General features: G+C 38.8%; 1 pseudogene; it reads left to right on the forward strand.

The window, feature by feature from the left end:
• Positions 1-2711: 2711 nt before the first annotated feature.
• On the forward strand, positions 2712-4647 carry LOC130075747 (L-rhamnose-binding lectin CSL2-like; annotated as a pseudogene).
• The last annotated feature ends 16381 nt before the right edge of the window (positions 4648-21028 follow it).

Genomic DNA, 21028 nt, shown 5'->3' on the forward strand with positions numbered 1-21028 from the left:
CTATGGCAGGGGGTGATTTTTGGGATGGGGAACACTCAAAGATTTTTATTGAGGTACATTAGTTTTTCAACAGTTTTTGGACTGAGTCGGTTTCTTTTTTTGCTCACAACCTCTCCAGACTTAGAAAACACTCGCTCACAAGGAACAGATGATGCTGGCGAACAATTTTTTTTTTGCAAGATTAAACAGATGAGGGTACACATTTTGATGGTTTTGTACATTGTACAATTGTACATTGTTTAGAGTGGTTATAAAGACTAAAAGGCGCTCAAAACTGTTTCAACCTATCACCTGTCAGAATCGAGATGCGCCGTTCCAGTGAATCACCTGATTGGACCGCAAACCAGTCAGATGATTAATTCAGGCAATGAAGCACTTGCTGCTTCGGACGTCATATGTCACATGATTTTTTTCGCACCAAAGCAAGCTTTGAAGCAGTGGTTCTCTAGGTTTGTAGTTCAGGGTTTCGAAGCACGTATCGAAGCTTCAGCGTCACACTGCCATCACTACTCTCAGGTCTCTTTCTGCTCTGCAAACACTACTCTCCAGCCTACAGTCTTCTTGTGCTAGCTACAGCTGCTGCTCTGCAAGTTTTGCTGCAACGGCTGTCTTTGTGTCTCATCCCTGCCTTTTGTCTGGACTGTTCACCTCTCCCACCACATCTTGTCTACTGTTTGTCAATAAACCTGTTAACACTCGTTCTGCATTTGAGTCCTCCTTCATAGACCCGTGACAATATACCAATTTAGAGATTTACTGCTTTAGCTTGATGATGAAAATCAAAGCAGAATGCACTTTCTTATCCAGAATTCAGAAATTTGCATTTGCTGTTGCCTGCAGCATCTGATATGATCAATAAACTCATCTGATTATAACTCAGAAGAAAGTAGCTATAATCTTCTGAGTGTTTTATCTACTTCTATTATAGTATATAATATGCAAAAGTCATAGATGTTTCACAAAAAAATATCTTTAGATGTTTTTTTGTAGGCCTATCATTTTCTTTAGTGTGCCAGTAGGATTCCAAAAACTCCTTTTGCAAATAACTGATTTGATTTAAACTGATGATTTGATCCAGATCAAAACCAAGATTGGATTTTGTGATCTAATCTGATTTCAGAATCCTTTTTTAATTTTGAACAACGAATTTTGAAGATTTGATCCAATCCGATAGCCGAAATCCGATCAGATTACTTCTGAACAACTGGCCCCTGGTTTCAAGATGCACTAGTGTCCTTGTTAGTGCGCCCTCCTCCCACGCTGGAAATTGAGTAATGACTGTCCCAATGTGTAGTGAACCAGGGTCCTCGCCAGTGCCGGGATTCGTGTACACAATATTCTGGCCACACCCCAAATCAGATAATCTCTTGAGTAGGTACTTAGCCTATTTTGAATAAGTAATTAATTCACGACCGCCCAAAAAGTATGTTCTATGTAATATGAATGTAATTTGGGTTTACTATATTCGCCATACTGTCATTATTATATGGCCTACCAGCGTCAGTTGTGTTGCTTCACTTCCTTTCACAAATCCTCTCCCATGGCATCATGGGATAGTAAAGTGCCCATCGTATGCACACTTCAGAATCTCGCCAGAGGTAATAGGTCATCTGGGTACTTTTTTGCCTATTCTTTTTTGAGTACTGTGAATTCAGACATATACAGACAATACTTATTTTGTCACATTATGTTTTTCGTCTTCTATAGGGAAGTATGCGATTTCGGATGCAGCCACTGATTCAAACTCTGGAGCCTGAAAAAAAGGTTATTACCGGTTCTGGTAGGCTAACAACATGTTGTCATAAGCAGTGACCTGCGCAGTATTGCATTCTGACGCCTCTGTTCCGCAATATAATGGGAGTACTGTACACGTGTTTAGGCCTACATGTTCTATGAGCCCTGTTAGCATAATTATTAGCAGCAATATTTGGCTACGTCCACCATTGCACAGACTCGTCTCATGTAAACAAAGGAGATAGAGGAGCACAATCTGACGTCAAACAAAGGACATAACAGGGCGCACTCCTACGTCACAAGCCAAAATCTCCGGTTTCACCGTCTACACGACAACACTGCAACCAGAGTTTCAAAAAATCTACACCCTTGCAGGAATTTTCAAAAAAGTTCGGTTTCAGTGACCGGATACTGCATTTGCATGTGGACGAACAGCCAAACCGCATATACAAATCTGCGGTTTTGAAAATACCCGTGTTCATGTAGACAGGGCCTGAGACGCACCCTGTGCATTTGGCTCCTTTGTCATGTCATGTTCTCATTGGTTAATGGTCTTGTCATGTGGTTTTCAGTTGTGTCCTCCCATTGGTTCAGTGTGTTGATTACTTTCAGGTGTGTTTTGTTATGTCATTAGTCCTTGTGTATACATAGACATCATGTTCCAGTAGTCTTTTATCAAGCTTTGAACTCTACAACTGCTGTTTGGTGAGTCTCATGTTCATGTTTCTTTAATCATAGTAAACTTTTTTTTTTTAAAGTAAGTTGTACTTGGATTCTACTGTGCTCCTATCAATTGGATAAATGTAACGATATAATGGTGCTGTAATGGAATTGCTAAAATTTGGATTCTTATTCTTCAAAACTTCAGAACATCTGAACTCCAATTTTTGCTTTTGTGTCTGTTTTTGTCATAAATACGGTGTTCACATGTCCCCTTAAAATAATTCCAGGCCTTTCCTTCTGTTCACACATTCAACATGCTGGTGCAAAAGCTAAGCTGGATCACTTGTAAGTACTGATTTAGTGTCAATTTAATTTGCATGATTTCAAGTATTTCAACTTGTTTTTATTGGACTTTCAGTGCTGCTGTTTCTGTATCAACATGGTAAGGCAATATCGACTAAAATGTGTGCAGTCTCATTAAATGGATGTTCAAGTGCAGAATGTTTAAGTAATCTTACTAATTTCCTCTCTGCAGGTACAGAAGCGAAAAAAAAGAGAGTCCGTGAAGGAGAATCAGCGTGTCGCAATTGTGGTCAGTTTCTATTTTTTGGACTTTCAGTGCTGCTGTTTCTGTATCATGGTAATGCAACTGACTAAAACATGACACAGAAAGTTTTAGTAATTTGACTAGTTTCCTCTCTGGTGCAGAAGCAAAAAAAATGGTGGTCTGTGAAGGAGAGTCTGCGCGTCTCAACTGTGGTGAGTAATTAGTCATTTAAATATGTTTGGTTTTTGTTCCCAAATAGGACCGTATGAGTGTGGGGAACAGGATCGAGTGTATCTTGAGCCTTTGTCTCCAACCACATGGAATGTGCTTAATACCACAATTCTCTTTTTCTTTAAACATCAGATTTGGGTTTCATAACGGTCAACAAAGCCAACTATGGGTGAACTGATTGCAAAACATGTGCTAGTGGGAAACCAGCTAATCGGATCTCAAATAAACAATGCAGAGCAGAAGCGTCCCTCTCTATAATGTCCGCTCGGTAGGTTTTAACCAACATAGAAAAATAAGTTTACAATTTCAGTTGATGCATTAGCACAAGATGCATTGTCTATAGTATATTAGCGCTAATAAGTACTTGTTGTTTGTCTGTCCATGAATCAGTTGTGACGGAAGAAAGAGCTGTACTGTTCCTGCAGTGAACTCTGTTTTCTCTGATCCTTGTGTTGGGACTTATAAATACCTGGATGTATCTTATGAATGTATCCCAGCAAGTAAGTAATTTCCATCGTTCACTTTGAAGTTTTTTTTTTTTATCTTAAAGGAGTGAAAATATTTGCATATCTTGTACTGGTAGTTACTGTATATTTTAGACCTCTCTCTTCCCCCCCACTAAAAAAACTGTAGAAAGAAGTGTAACCTGTGAAAATGGTGAAAGCATCATTAAGTGTGGTAAGCTCTTTTCTTTCTATTTGTTCTTTACTATACTGAGATCAGAGTGTATAGCCTCATGTCCACAATACTTTGAATGGATCAGTCCTGCTGCAGTACATGGCTTTTTTTTCCTTTCTAAAGCGATTAATTGACTTACTCATGTTTGTAAACAATCACTCATAAAATCTCGTCTTCGTATTAAAAGATAAAGGTGTTATTCATGTTCATCATGCCAATTATGGAAGGCGAGATCTTGTAACCTGCCCTCGTAATAAACTGACAACATCAGACTGTTACTCTCCTCAGACCAGCAGCCTGCGTTCCAGGTACAGCACCAGATACACTTCATCTAGAGTCACTTTAGGTCACACACTGTCTTCAGGTGTTTTTTTTTTTTTAACTAGTACAAAATACAGTAGTCAACATTTGAAGCGGATCAAAACCTTTCAAAGTTATACATGAATTTTGAACAATACCTGTTCTTGTCTCAGGACAACTTTGAACTTCTTTTTTGATCCACTATAACTATTGACTACTGTATATCAAAGGGACAATGTACATTGAGAATCATTGTGTATTAATAGCTACTTAATATATGGACATATCATATAAATTGACTTTAGTTTAAATTGTTTTATACTGTAGAATGATTCAAGAGCTAATAGACAGCCTTTTTTAATGCCAATTTTTCTTTCTTAAGGTGTGATGGGAAGAAGTCTTGTCAACTAAGTGCTTCAAATTCTGTCTTCTCTGATTCATGTGTGGGTTTTTCTAAGTATCTGGAAGTGACCTATTGCTGTAAAAAAGTTTGACCATCCTGCCACAAATCCACCTTATGTCTATCATGATCATGTCAACAAATGACAATGGAACACAAATAAAGATTTTAAAAGTAGAATCAGATGCTTTACAAATAGTTTTGCACTGAAATTTATGAAAAAACAATCGGTTTCTAAAAGCTTCATTTTCTATTTGTGCATATATTTTTGATAAACTGTAAAAATAAAGATTTCCAAATTGGGTTTCCACAGTGATGACATTCTATAACCATTTTTGCCTTGCAAAAGAATTTTTTAGTCAACTTAGGAACCCCTCAAATTAAAGACTCCATAAAACACAAGAATTATTTTCGTTTCTGTAAAGCTTTTCTTTTGTAGGAATTTGTATTACAAAAAGCACTCTACACAATCTAAAGCATCTTCTTAACATTTGTTAAATACACTATACAATCCTTTCTGATTTAAAGTGCCTAAGTAACCCTGTCCCTTCAAGAAGCCTCAGTCAAGTCATCATTTATATAGCGCTTTTAACAATGTAGATTGTTCCAAAGCTGCTTTACAGTGATAATAGGAAATCAGAGTAACAGAGATTGTTTTTGCTTTATGACAGCTCTAGAATAAAGTTAGTTTTTAATTGATTCGCTACCGTCGCAACGATCACTAGTTATTAACTTAGCGGCCGCTAGCACGACATCGTTTTAACAGAAAACTCTTAGTTCTCTCTACACAAACTTTAAAAACACGAACCCACGAGAACGCTGATGGTGTGCACATGCTAGTATCTTTGACAAAAGGTAGATTCCAGATCGGCCTGTAATTGACTAATTCTGTAGGATCAAGTTGCGATTTAACAAGTGGTTTAATCCTAGCCAGCTCAAAAGTTTTTGGTACGTTTCCTAATGACAAAGATAAATTAATAATATTGAGAAGAGGATCTATGACCTCTGGAAGCATCTCTTTCAATAGCTTAGTTGGTATAGGGTCTAACATGTTGTCGATTAGATGATTTAACGAGTTTAGGAAATTCTTCCTTTTCTATAGCAATGAATGAATAGAATTTTTCTTTGGGGATACAATGCACACCCTGATGCGATGCTAGTAGACGGTTGCATAGTAATAATTTTCTCCCTGATATTATCAATCTTGTAAGCCAGGCTTCTGTCAAACAGCACATCTAGGTTATAGTCTGTAATATCATTAACAAGTGTTTTTGAAATAAGGGACCGAATATTCAGCAACCCAAGCTTTATCATTTATTCATTTGTATTAAGTCATTTTTTTATTTGTTGAACATCAATTACATTTTTAACCTTAGATGGGTTTGGAAGTTTTTTTGTATTTCCTAATTCGGGGAACAGACAGAGTCTCTATATGATGATATCTAGGTGAAAGAGTCTCTATGTGACGGGATTTCTGACCTCAGTGACGTGAGACAGTTAGCAGACGGTCGGTTTAGCCAGTCTGTCTGCTTCCTGACCTGAGCCCCTGATTGTCATGTTTGAGCTCTAAGACTATGTGCCATATTACTAGAGAGAAGAGCAGCACCATCTTAGGAGGGATGAATACCATCTCTTTTCAACAGGTCAGGTCTGCCCAAAAAACTTTTCCAATTGTCTATGAATTCTATGTTATTTTGCGGGCACCACGTAGACAACCACCCACTGAGTGAGGACAGTCTACTAACTATCTCATCACTCCTTCGAACACGAAAGGGGCCAGAGCAAATTACAGTGCCTGACATCGTACTTGTGAGTTCACACACCTCTTTAACATTAATTTTAGTTATCTCCGACAGGCGAAGTCGAACATCATTAGTGCCGAAGTGAATAATAATCTTAGAGAATCTACGATTAGCATTAGCCAGCACTTTTAAATTTGCTTTTATGCAGACGCTCTGGCTCCCGGCAAACATGTGACTATGGTGGGTGGTGTCTCTATTTTCACGTTCTGTGTAATAGAATCGCCAATAACTAGGGCACATTCAACAGGATTCCCATCACTGCCCCACCACTCCAAAGTGTGCTAGACTCTTCTTTCGCTGATAAACATTGAAGTCCCTGTAAAGTCAAAATTTTGTATGTGTTCTGAGTTTGTCACACCACAGAAAAATGTGTTATTAGCCACCCTGCCAAATTTGAATGATTAAAAAAAGCCAGCAAGTACATAAAATAAGCTATCAAAATCTTGAAAAAATGAGCAGTAGTCTCTGCTCTCAAACGCTGGGGGCGTGTCCGCTGGCTGCGCTGAAACCACGCCCACTCGCGGGAAAGCTGCCGTCGCCACACTCAACTCCACAGCCGGAATAGATGCTCGCACGGTGGGCACGCACTGCCGATGATGGCACCAGTTGTCGGCACGACGGGAGGATGAATGCCGAGGCAGAAGATAGTCGGTTTGGCCCCATTCACCAGTAACAACGGATTATCAGTGAATGTCTCAGTTGTCTCCGACGAAAGTTTATAAAACTATCCCGTGTAAAATGATCACTTACAGAGGCGGGTTTTGGCAGTGATCCTCAGCTCTCCATCAAGGTTGGCTCTTCACAAAATTAATCCACTTCTTCTTGATGTAACCGTTTTTCTGAAATTTAAATAAGGACACCGATCTGTTTTGTATGTGATCCGGTGATCGCATCCAGGTAGTAGGCCTACGCTTTTCTGTGACGAAGGCATAGCTAGCTAGCAATCTGTAGGCTGCTGTAGTAACTAATAGTACTGACCGTAACTCACGATTGAGCGGCAAAACTGATGTGAATGTGCTCTATATTGTTAGGGGAGTGGACAGCCTCAGTGGCTCCAGTGCGTCATCAAGTAGGGGCGTGTCCAGGAGCTCAGGGGCTCCAGTGCGTCATCGAGCCCCGTTTTAACCCCGCCCAAAAAATCCGTAAAATATCAATGGTGAAAAACTGTTTAACGGTCTAACTCCACAATTCAGTACTTCACAGTTCACAGTCTTTGTAATATGTTTTAGCAATACATTTCTAACATTTATAATGGGTTTAGAATTTTTTTTTTTTAATTGCCTTTACAGGGACTTTAAATACACCACTTGCTTGTTGCACAGATTTGAATGGGCTGCACAGTTTCCTACAATTTTGTTTGTAGGAAATCTGGTTACACCATCTGTCTAGAAACTCAAGTAATGGGGTGGTCATGTGACCTGGAGAAAGATGGCTAAATATTGAGACTTCACTCTGCTCCAGGCCAGGATTTATTCTATAAAAAAAATCTTATTTTCTCCAAGCAAACATGACAACATTGCCTCAGAAGAGCCCAAAGAGTTGTCAGTAGTTATGTCAAAGCAATAACTAAATCAGCATACTATCATCTGAAAAATATGGCTAGAATTAGATGCTTTGTTTCCAGTCAAGACTTAGAGAAACTTGTGCATGCTTTCATCACCAGGACTCCTCTCTGGCCTTCCCAAAAAGACCATAAGACAGTTGCAGCTCATACAGAACGCTGAGCAGAACTTTTCAGGTCTTTACACTGGCTCCTAGTTACATTTAGGATTGATTTTAAAGCATTATTACTGGTACATAAATTACTCAATGGGCTAGGACCTCAATACATTGCAGATATGCTCACTGAATATAAACCACTCAGATCATTAGGATCACATCAGCTTGAAATACCAAGGTTTCACTCGAAGCATGGCGAGTCTGCTTTGCAGCCGGAGCTGGAACCAGCTTCCAGTAGAGATCCGATGTGCTCCTACAGTATTCACATTCAAATCCAGACTCAAAACATGTTTAGCTGTGGATTTACTGAATGAGCACTGTGCCACTGTGAGTCCGACTATGAGCCTATTCGCCGCAATCAAACTACCAATCCAGAGATTAAGAAGATGGATGCCTGCAACACGTTAACCACCGAGGTTGGTGATCTTGTTCGTAAGAGGATAAAGGATATGGAGCAGCCTTTCAATGACCAACTTGAGAGGAAAGAGTGAGGATGGTGCTAAATAAGAATGATTATGGATCTGTCTTTAGAAATACAGAAACAGTAACCTTACGATCGTTACAAGGACATGATGATCAGTCAAGCGCTATCTCCAGGTCCTCCAGCAAACGCGCAGATGCGGAGGCAGAACTTGCAGCAAAGATGGAACAGGCCAAAGCTATTCAAGGTATACACGCTCAACAAGCAAGGCTTGACAGATTGGAGAACGAATGGAGACTTAAGGAAAGGCAAATGCTAGCAGACATCAAGCAAAGGGAGGCTGAAATGAAGTTAAAATTAGAGAGGGAAAAATCAAAGCTAGACCAGCTTCAAGTAGACAATGAGGTAAAGGTGGCTGCAGCCACGGCCGCATTAACAATAGGGCTAGGCGGGGCTAAAGCCCCGGGGCCCGAGCAAGGAGGGGGCCCTTGATTGGCTGTGGAGCAGATACTACTAGCCATCTGATTGCCAAAGCCTTACCACGCAACGCCCCCCACAAATTAGCCCTGTTATTTAGTAGCGCTTTGCCGAATATTCCATGCATTATCATGGAATCATTATCATTAATATTATAGTGACCGTTCGCAAAGACCCGCCTTTTTTAGTTACTGTGTGACAAGCCAGGCGGCTCTCACGAGTCACGCACATCATGTTCTCACTCACGCACTGAAAAATACATCGCGGGGCAAAGACTAACGTTACACAATTGACTACGAGAGAGAGTTCAGAGCAGCTTACTGTTGATATGAAACAAAGTCTCAACTTTCAAATATTGTAATTTAAATAATTTAAACAATACCGTTTTCAAGTTCAAGTCCACCGACGTTCATCTACTGACAGCTTTGTTGTCGGACAAAATTGCATATTCGGCGTTATGATTGGCCAGGTCGCCTGTCAATCAAACCCCCGTGGGCAGCAGGACAGGGCATGGTGAAATGAAACGTCACGTTTTAATTTAACATAATACATTTATTCTATATTTAACTTGTGAACGATCGACCTGCTGCTGCACATAGGCCTATCCGGTTGTTAAGTCGTGACGTAACCACTCTCCGATAATACTGTTTCCGGGTCCAAAGGCCGGGTCCTCTCTACCTACCTACCGCTTTCGCCCGAGTTTTAACGTGTTCCCGTGTTGTTTAAATAGATCGGAGTTAAAAAACAAGACATTCAACTGTCATTCTACCGCTTTCCCTGTGACGAGAAAGATAAGAGAAAATGGCTGCAGTTGAAAAGGTAAGTTACAAATCTTAAACGAATGAAGAAACTTTGGCGCCAGTGGGTGCTATCCCTTAATCCCTAGTAACACCCACTGGCACTGAAGCGAAAAAAGCCCTTAAGAAAAGATTTTATTTAGGCTAGGATCTGGAGTGGACGAGCGGAGCGCTTGGGCCCGGAAGAGGCTAAACGTCACGCGTGACGTCAGACTTAACAACCGAATAGATGGCTGCCTGGAGTGCCTGCGCCTTATTAGAATATAGCTACGCATCAACCAATAAATCGCCTCCACCCTTCACTTCATTCTAGAGTCTAGACTATTTTTTAAAACACAGCGTCATCGTCGACCCCACAAATTTTCGGTAAGTTTGATTATTAACTTGATGGATGTTTGATCTTGCTTTTTGTGTTTGATCAAACTCTATATTCGCCTAAAGGGCTGGCGATAATATATCCGGTAGAAATATGTAAATTTTGCTAAGACATCATGATGTAAGTTTATAAATTAAACGCGTTTTTAATCATTGTGGTTTGGATACAAATTATTTTAAATGATGGTGAACTTGAGGCGGTTTTGCACAGCGCACTTGAGTTCCGACCCTGAGGTCTTAAAGTGACAGTAGCTGCTAATAAAGCTGCTGTCGCCATTTGTGTCCATACTGTTAATCAAACATCAAAAAAGAAAGTAATTTACTGCCCTTGAATGAATCACTTTTGTAAAATTAATAAGAATGAATGTTGAATTTATAGTGAAAATACATTTATTGTATATATTGTATATTTGATTACTTTATACAATATAATATTATTCAGTGCTTTAAGTTTTTCAAGGTCGATTTCTTATATGCCTTTGTTCTATTGTTAATTGTTGTTACTCTTGTCATCGGTAAGCTTGAGATTCTTTTCTTAAGTTACTATTATTTTTTGTGATATTGAAATTGGTCACAAGTATTATGAAATGTTAGTGCCATTAAATTTTGATATGATAAAAAGTCGTTTTAAAAGTAATATAACTTAACTGTGAAGTATATCATAGATTGATAAAATGACTCGTATAATGATAGAACATTTAGCTCATCTAGTTGGTGACCTGTAGTGGTGGGGGGCCCTGCAGTAACTCATAGCCCCGGGGCCCAGTGAGCTCCTAATGCAGCCCTGGCTGCAGCTCGTGTAAGAGCGTATAATAATTTTGATGGTTCAGAAAGTCGTGTTGAAGAAACTGAACCTAAAATTCTTTTTGACAGCCCATACACGGAGCACAAACCTCGTCTGAATCCACAAGCCGCACCCTTTGAGTCTTTTTATAACCCACCTGAAAGGCAAAAGACGCAAGAGGAAATCACTTTGACACAGGCAATTGCAAGCTCATTTACTTTAAGCCGTCTACCTGTCCCAGAGCCAATAATATTCACTGGGGACCCTTTAAAGTTTGTGGATTGGAAGGTATCCTTTATGGCCCTCATTGGCCAGAAACCACTACCAGATAGTGAGAAAATGTTATACTTGAAAAGCTACCTAGCAGGTGAGACGCGTAAGGCCGTGGAAGGTTTTTTCTACCGTAACTCAGAGGATGCTTACCAGGGTGTATGGACAGTCTTACAAGACAGATATGGCAGTCCATTCATTGTCCAAAGGGCTTTTAGAGAGCGACTCATGAAATGGCCTAAGATAGCAGCGAATGATCCCAAAGCCGTTAGAGAGTTTGCATATTTTCTACAAAGCTGTTTGGAAGCCATTCCTCATGTTAAGGTCTTGTCAATTCTCAATGATTGTGAGGAAAATCATAAGCTTCTTAAAAAACTGCCTGAATGGATGGTACGTAGATGGAGTCGTATTGTGGTGGAAGAACTCGATAGAACTGGTGATTATCCAAGCTTTACGCATTTTACAGGGTTTATGCAAAAGGAAGCTAGAATAGCTTGTAATCCTATTGCCTCCCCCCTTTTGATGAATTTGAAACCTTCGGAGGAGAGGTTTCCAAGGAGAGCTAAAGCATTGAACACAAGCACCCAAATGAAAACTTCCAGCTCGGTGACTGAGGAATGTTTAAGGCCAAAGCCACCTTGCTTGGTTTGTATAAGAATACAGAATGACAGTCCATCTCTTTGGTGCTGCTTCCTCTCCTGGATGCGCTAATTTTGGGTTAAAGTATCTGGCACGGCAATACCAAGTGGATTTTCCCGTAGCATCGGATTTTGTGGAAAACAATTTCTATGTGGACGATGGATTGATCAGTGTTTCAGCAGTTGAAGAGGCAAAGGAGCTGATTGTTGAGGCACAGGAACTTTGTCGACGTGCAGGTCTAAGGCTGCACAAGTTCAATTCAAATCACAAAGAAGGTCTTACCTGTGTGGCTCCCTCAGAAAGAGCAGTAAACATCGTCCCACTTGACCTTAATCCGGTATTAACATCAGAAGGACATGTACTCGGTATTCAATGGTCCATGGATACAGATACCTTCAGCTTCAATCTCAATGTAAAAGACCACCCTCCAACACGACGAGGTCTTCTGTCAGTTGTGGCCTCCTTATATGACCCACTTGGGTTCATGGCTCCCTTTACTTTGAATGGAAAGCGTATTCTGCAGGAGCTGTGCCACAAAGGAATTGGATGGGATGATCCACTGCCTGAAGGCTTGAATATACGGTGGGAGGAGTGGGAAACCGGCCTCCAAGTGTTGAAGACAATTTGTGGTTTCACATGGAATCTATTTTATCTTGAACTTAATGAGATTGTTGATTTTTACTTGTAAGATGAATTATAGTCATTTAAGTATCTACATTTCTGATTCATCAATCTACCCTGGCTTGGAATATAAGCTTATTTTAAGTGAATGCCATACATCAAAACTGTTTTAATACAGTGATAATTTAGACTGTCCAACATTGTCAGATATATATAATTGTAGGATGTTTTTGTGATGTATACATAATTTATTGGCAAAAACATGTATGGTGATGGTGATGGTGATGACATTGCCGTTCTGGTAATGACAGTTTGTTGCGGTGATGACAAATCACTGATCATAACCTATTGTAATTTAAGAGCCTAAGTGACTTCAGACCAAAAAAAAAAAAAAAAACACCAGCTATAAATTGGTTTAAACATCATAGTTTGCCGTCATCACCACCACAACCTGTCATTACCAGCACAAGCTGTAATGTGCTGGTAATGACTGTGCTGGTAATGACATTTTTGTCAAAAAACTAGCCTTGCTAGCAAAGATGATGACTAAGCAAGTGTAGCTAGCTTTCTGCATGTAATGTACACCATTTTAACTATTAAAGTGATAAAAATAATCCAAAAATGTTGAAAAAAACAGAAATACAACACATATGGTAATGACGCATAATAAGTGTACATGCCCAACACAAAAAATAAAGAGTAGATTTACTTAATTTTCTGGACATCAAGGCATCAGTCTTGCAGCTTGAAATCCATGTGCTCCACTATGCTATTAGGTTACCATGGCTACCAAATAAACTTTTGATGAAAAAACAGTTAAAAAGTGCCTTTATGCAGAGCGTGTTGGTAATGACAGCTAAACCATGTGACAGGTAGAAATTAAGCAAAATAAAGTACAAAATGCAAATATATGCTTAATCTGTGCATGTAGTTTATTAGTTCAGGTAACATTTAATTCATATGCATATTTTTTTTAATTAATTTGTGATTAATGTTTGAGATATGGCACGACATGTGAAAACTCTGGTGGCGGACAACACCAAAACACAGATATTGTACCACAAAACACCAATAAAATGTGTTAAAATCATTAGTAAGAGCAGCCATAAAAAAGTCTAGGCTTGTTTTTGTTTATACTAAATAGTGGTGCTCAAATGTATTAGATTTAATTCGATTTTAATAGAATTACGCCCTGTGGACAGAAATAGGCCCGAATTCTGGGAAATACCCATATATTGCTTGCTTAATGGAAGCCTTGATTGCCAAAACTTTATCATCATTTTTTTTAAAGTTCTCACAGGTTTCCCGAGATGGAACAAGAGTAAGGAGCAGGGGCCTCATGTATAACACTGCGTACGCACAAAAACACGGCATACGTCAGCTTTCACGTTCACGGCCAGATGTACTAACAGTGAAATTAACGTAAGAAGGTGCGTTCCTCCAAGTAAACTTCACGTCTGGCGCACGTATATTTGTCGTGATTTTTGTCCTTTGGCGACTCATAGAGGCAATAAAGTGAAGTGGCAAACATTACACTACGAATTGTTCTATCGCACCACCAGCGGTCAGATATTGCTTATAATTTGTAATTGATAAATTATTTGACATAGGCCTATTGTCACACGAGTTTTATTAAAATATTATATTATGCAATTAAGTAAGAACAGCTATATAAAGCATGTCCAAAATGATACAACCCGTCTAGCAATTGATGGCTTAACTAGGAATAAAAAATAAACTTCATTAATTCGGTCAGTAAAGATAAAAAAAGAAAGTAATATTTTTATTCAGCAAGGACACATTGATTGAATGTGTTTAAAAGTGAGAGTAAATGCATTTATAATGTTACAAAAGATTATAAGATTTCTATATCTGTTTGAATTAAATTTGTATTCATTAAAGAATCCTGAAAATACTATATCACGGTTTCCACGAAAATATGAAGCAGAAGCACACCTGTTTTCAACACTGATAATACTCAAAAATGTTTCTTGATCATCAAATCATCATAGAATGATTTCTGAAGGATCATGTGACACTGAAGAATGGAGAAATGATGCTGAAAATTCAGCTTTGATCACAGGAATAAATTACACTGTAGCCTACTATATATTCACATAGAAGACATTTTCAGTGAAATTTCGTTTCTTGCTTGCTTTAGCCATGTTCTTGCAGGTTTCTTTTGCCAAATTGGACTAATTACCACATTTAAATTAATTTAATTGGGGGAGGAGACTGGGTGGGGCGTTGTGCTCGTGCATGTGCGCTCAATTTTACGTTAATTGGGATGTACATAGAGAATATGCGTGGGATCCTTCGTACGCAGAGATTCATACATCTGCTTTTTTTTGTGCGTACGCACATTTACAGCTTTGTCCGTACGCAATGTTTTAGTATGAATTCAACGCAAGTCTTTGTACATGAGGCCCCTGGAGAGAGGTTTAGCACTGAATCAATTGTCTTAAACTGCGGTAAATAGTGGTAAATGTCTTTTTTATTTTTAAATAAAAGTGTTTTCTATCATTGAAGATGATTGTATTTGTAGGCCTATTTCCTACATCTCGAAATGTTCGGTTTTTACAAATGGTGAAAATCTCGGAAGGATGAACAAATAATGTTAGGTCATCACAAATAACATTTGAAGTGCTGGAAAAATGTTGCATGCACGTGTCCATTTACAGACAGTGTTTATTCCAACGTTCCAATTAGCTTCGTCTTTATTGCAATCCATAAAATTTGTTTATTGGCAAATTTAGTTAATTGTGATAACTGCATTAAAATATAAATACATTAAAAAGTCAACCATTGATGCAGTGGCGCCTCCAGAAATTTTTCATAGGGGTGGCCAAATGGGGCCACTTAAAATTTTGGGGTGGCACACCAAAACTATAAATAATTTCGGAATTTTATTCTACTGTTGTAGTAAACCGGCCTGTAGAAAACTATCAGAAAGACTTAAGGAAACTCCTACTGATATACTTTGGTTTATTGTGTTATATTTAATGTTAGCTTACTAATGATATTAGTAGGGCCCTACTATATATATTATATATAATGAGATATATATATATATATAAGGGCCCTCGCCCCACGGCAAATTTCCAGATACTTACATAATTGTGATGAATTTAATCCTTTTTAAGGTATTATTTTGCAGTGTAAGATTACAGTTAACACCTTTAAATATTACATAAATGTACTATGAATTTTTAATAAACTTAATGAGTGTATAAATCAGCAGCAAAAAGTAATTCTTGAAAAAATCTGCACAGTAATTTTATAAAATCTAAATATGTTAATAAAAACAAATTACTATTAGTTCTCTTATAAAATTCAATCAGGCAATCATACATTTCACAATTTTATAATTATATATTAATGTCAAGAATTCAGAAGTGCATATATAACCTACACTACAAAGAAATAATATACAATTAAATTATGCTTATTTTAAATATATTGAGCAGGCTAGGTATAACAAAATATATTGGCTTTTAATAATATTTCAGTGCGCAAACCGATGATAACATGAAAAACAGAGCGCACACAGCGTGTATGCGCATCGCGGGTGCAGAATGATGTGCTCAAAGCAACATGGTGACTATGTGTGCAGCGCTGCAAAAGTGCGCATTTAAAAGGTCACGTCACAAAGCGAAGAATGGCGAGCGCACAAATCCTAGTGCGATTTGTTCCTTTGTTTCAGTTTTATATTCCAGTTATTGTGCGTTTGATGTCGATTCATAGTCCCTGTGATGTGTGTGTGATGATCTAGCAAGCACACGGTAGTGAGCCGATTAAAAACAACAACAAACTCAAACAAAATAAAGTAATTTTATGCAAATCTACAGCCTTTTATCTACAGATCATGCATTATAATGTGAATATATCATATTGGAGAGAGTTTTACCGTGCATCCAAGAGGCGCGCGCGCTGTTTGAGTATGAATGGAAACGTGATTGACAGCCGCAGAGAAGGGAAAAGGAGTTTCCATATACTTTAATGATGTAAATAGACTTCTGTCCCTCACATTAAGCTATGGAATGACTTCAGATGACTTTGTCACCCAAACTGACGTAAAAAAAAGCGGGAGGCGCGCTGTTTGTATCCCTGCTTGTCAAAACGTGGCAAAGACACATCAAAAAGCTACTGTCACAGAATACTGTAACCATTTGGCACTTAAAAAGCACGTCACGACACATAATGCCCCGTCTTCTTTTACTAAAGAATATTTTTGACTTATTTATGAAATGCATAACTGATGCTACTAAATTTTATTCTGGCCAGTGGGGTGTCCAGGAGTAGGCCGCCACCCCCTGGTGGCGCCATTGCATTGATGGTTTGGTGTCGATGTACAGCGTGAGAGCAGTTCACCGGAAATGCCCAAGATGGCTTCTCCATCATAATGGAAGAAGTGTAACTTGTGAAGGTAGCCAAAGTCCCATTGACTGTGGTAAATTAATATTTTCTTTTTCCAAGTTCATTTCCATGTTGATATTGTAGTAACCCAGCAATAAATGTAGTCTTTGCGCCTTCTTTATCCACATTGGTTCTGTAGCCTACATTGTTGTTAAACTGATTCACTTGTGACTTTGAATGTTAGGGGGATAGTGAATGTTAGCAAGTCATTATTTTTAAACAGCTAATAAATAAACAAACATAAGACATAAAAGTATTGATTTGAGATGAAATTATGTGAGTAAAAAAGAGACTGTAGAAGGATGAAAGAGACATAAAACAACCACAGCTATAGCCAATAATCATTATAATTAAACATAATAAAATATAAAACATTAGCATAAATGTGACGGGAAGAAGTCTTGTAGAAGATCCGTGTCCGGATGTCCACTTAGAAATTGATATGTTTTATGTGAGTTGTAAATGAAAACAGACTAGTATTATACATTTTAGATACTTAATTTTTTGGTCTGAAAGAAAGTTCACTTCCCTAATAGAACTGTTTTAAAAATAACAAAAGCATGACAAAAAATTTACAGCTCAGTGCAAATCAGATTTAAATTAAGCATCACCTACTCCTATGCTAGTTTAATTTCATTCTCGATATGATAATGTGTCTAACCACAAATAATAAGCAAGCTTGCCACCTAGTGGTACTTTATGGTATTGTAACAAGTTATCCCCTGTCTGACTGTGAGACTTTGAAACCACTGGAAAAAAGTAACTTTTTTGTGTTTGACTGTAAAGTTTATATTGTATAGCATTACTTATCATGTGTATTGCATATAATTGCAAAAGACTATAAAATAAATTTCACTTTGTTTGCTGTTGTTATTATCTTGATGATTCATTTGGAATGATTGTACTCAGTGCAAGACCATGAAACATTCTGTTAAATATACGGTAATAGAGATGTTTTTTTTTCTTTCTCCAGCGTCGTCATCTGTCCTTCATTGTAACCGATTTCAAATGGTGCTAGAAACCCCAAAAGACTCTGAACACCAAAAGAAATCGGTCAGCCTTGGGTAAAGGACATAGGTCTTGAAGTTAAATTTAATATAAGAGGTATACAAAGTTTAAAGCATGAATGTTGTCAGTTTTCCAGATAAAAAGTGATGCATTTCCCACCCCAAGAACACTGATTTCAAATGGTGCTAGATTAATTTCATCAGTACTCTAAGCCACCACTTGAAACCAGCTTCCAAGAGGAGACACGGTCAGACTCCTTCATAGGCCTTCCTTCGACGTCCGGTGCTGAAACAGCATCACAGATGGCAGGGCTTCAGACAAAAAGACAGAAAACAGAATATTAAGTCACATTCAGTATATATTTTGTACTAATTTCTACCTCTTGTTGCTAAATAAACAGGTAGTATTTTTCCAAAGTGCAAAAATCAATCATGAACGAAACTTCTTCCACTTCTCCATCAATATCGCACAAACGGCAGTTGCAGCGTTTGGATAGAGCCGTCACTGGATCATGTGTCTGGAAACCAAAACAACAAAACGCAAAGGTTTTCTGGTCTGTAAATGCTATGTGACGAATCCCTCTGAAGCTGCAGGAAAATAACACCCTTACGATTGGCTGATGGCATCCTGCTGTTACATGAATGGCAGCAGCAAGGCAAAATATAAGTACATTTTGTGGTTTTAAAAGCCTTCAAAAATAGTATTCATTAATAATAAAATAAAATTAATACTATTTAGCAAAAAAAAATATGAATATTTAATAATAATATCAGTGTTATTCATAAAAAGATTTAAAAAAAAAATATTAACATTATAAATAATTGTAATAATATTTAATACAATAAAATGTTATTGGTTGATTTATATAAAATGTAATAATATTTAGGTCGATGAAAAACCATTAACAAAACCATGGGCCCTATCATACACCCGGCGCAATGCGGCGCTAGGTGCGGCGCAAGTGTTTTTTGCTAGTTTCAGTCTGACGCAGTTATCATTTCCATGTCCTGCGCCACGTTGTTTAAATAGCAAATGCATTTGCGCCCATTTGTGCGCCCATAGTTGTGCTGGTCTGAAAACGAGGTGTGTTCAGGCGCATTGTTATTTTGAGGCAACTGAAACAGACTGCGCCATTGACCAACAAAAACCTAGTCTAAAGTCAATGGCGCAGTATTTGTTTTTGTTATTTAAAGAGCGCATTAGTAATATAAGCCAATAGGCGGGTGCACATCTGTACACTCTGCTTATTACATGCAGCAGCACACAAACATGCCAAATATTCAAAATAAAAGGATTACAATGTAAAACATGATTATTGTGTACATAAAGATATGGTGGAATCCAGCTCGTCCCGTAGATGGTCTGCTCGCATGCTTCTGATCCGTTTCCTCTCTGGAGAAGCGTTCAGTTTTTCCGCTTGCAAATTCCGCCATTTAAATAGCAATCCGCCATGGTGCGAGCGCAACTGGCTTTTAAAGGGAATGGGAGATGAGACACTGATTGGTTTATTGCACGTTATGCCCAAAACACACCCATTACTTATTAAGAGAATTGGGACGACCATTTTTCCCTTTGTTAAACTAGCAAAAGTGTATTCGGACACGCCCTAAGTGAATTTGCGCCCTGCGCTTTAGGCCCCATCCACACTACTGCGTTTTCGTTTAAAAACGGAGACCTTTTGCTACGTTTGCACCTCCCGTCCACACTAAAACGGCAAAAACGGAGACCCAAAACGGAGAAGTTTAGGCCCTGTCCACACGGACACGGGTATTTTTATAACCGTGACTTTTTTTACGCGGTTCGGCCGTTCGTCCACACGAAAACGCACTGAAACCGAACATTTTTGAAAACCCCTGACAGGGTGAGGATTTTCAGAAACGCCGGTTATAGTGTTGTCGTGTAGACAGTGAAACCGGGGTTTTTGCCTTGCGACGTCAGAGTGTGTGCCGTTATCCGCTGTGTTTGACGTCAGATTTGCGCTTCTGATTGGCCAACGTGGCTTTACGGTTAAGGGTTATATCGCCGCCTGCTGGCGTGGCATGCTCTTGACCGGGCTTGATAGCGTGTTTTTGCGTTTTCATGTAGACGGAGACCGAGCATGTGTGGACGGGATTTTTTTTTAAAAACGCTGTAGGAAAAACTCCGGTTATAAAAATACCCGTGTCCGTGTGGACAAGGCCTTAGAAACGCTGCCGATCCGTTTTTCGTTTTGATTCTCCGGAGGGCGTTTTAGTGTGGACGGGTCAAAACGGAGGACTTTAGAAACGATGACGTAGTAGAGGCTCACGCTCGGCTCTATGATTGGGTGCTGTCATCAGTCATGACGTATATCTTTGCTAGCAGCTGTTGTACAAGTAAATTCTGCATTTTACAACGCTATAACTGCCTACATGCGCCGGAGTCAAGCTATTATTCGAGCGATCTGTGACAATTACCGTGTGCAGCGGCGGCGTTGACCGTACATGGAGCGTCGGTTTGGGGTTAACCCAGAGCATGGTGGGATAATTTTATCAATGAAGTTGTGTTTACACCGGGACGCGCATGCCCAGTGTTGGTGAATGGTCACGTGATCCGCGTTTTCAGTCGTTTTAATGTGGACGGAGATCAATTCTAATACGCAGCTAAAACGCTGGTGTGGACGGAGATCGTATTTGTTTGAATTATCCGTTTCTAAACTAAAACGCAGTAGTGTGGATGGGGCCTTAGACCATGCGCTTCGATCATTAAAATAGGGCCTTATGGGTTCACTTGCAACAAAGATCAACATAGTTTGTGCCAACCGCAATTTGTCCATTGCGGTTTTAATATAAATCACATTTAATACATTTTTTTTAATAGGCTACTATTTATAATAAACCTAATACTATTTATTCCAGTGAAATAAGCATTGTTAAAACATCTACATCAACACAGTTATACTATCAAAGGAACGGTGTAGTTAAGTATACGGCATGTAGGAGTAAACTGCTATTGCTAACCAGCCAAACTTCATCACATAATCACCATTTACTCTCTATTCTGAGCTTTTATTCAAGAGCAGAAACTCAAAACTTAAGCCTCTCTGACAGATTCACACCTCAAACCACAAAACAAGACACCTCCAGTTCTGGCAGGAAACCCAACACGGCTAGACTCCTTTCACTGAG

The sequence above is a fragment of the Rhinichthys klamathensis genome, unplaced genomic scaffold, assembly GCF_029890125.1.
Source record: "Rhinichthys klamathensis goyatoka isolate OS25496 unplaced genomic scaffold, OSU_Roscu_1.1 h1tg000020l_1, whole genome shotgun sequence".
Classification (NCBI taxonomy): Eukaryota; Metazoa; Chordata; class Actinopteri; order Cypriniformes; family Leuciscidae; genus Rhinichthys; species Rhinichthys klamathensis.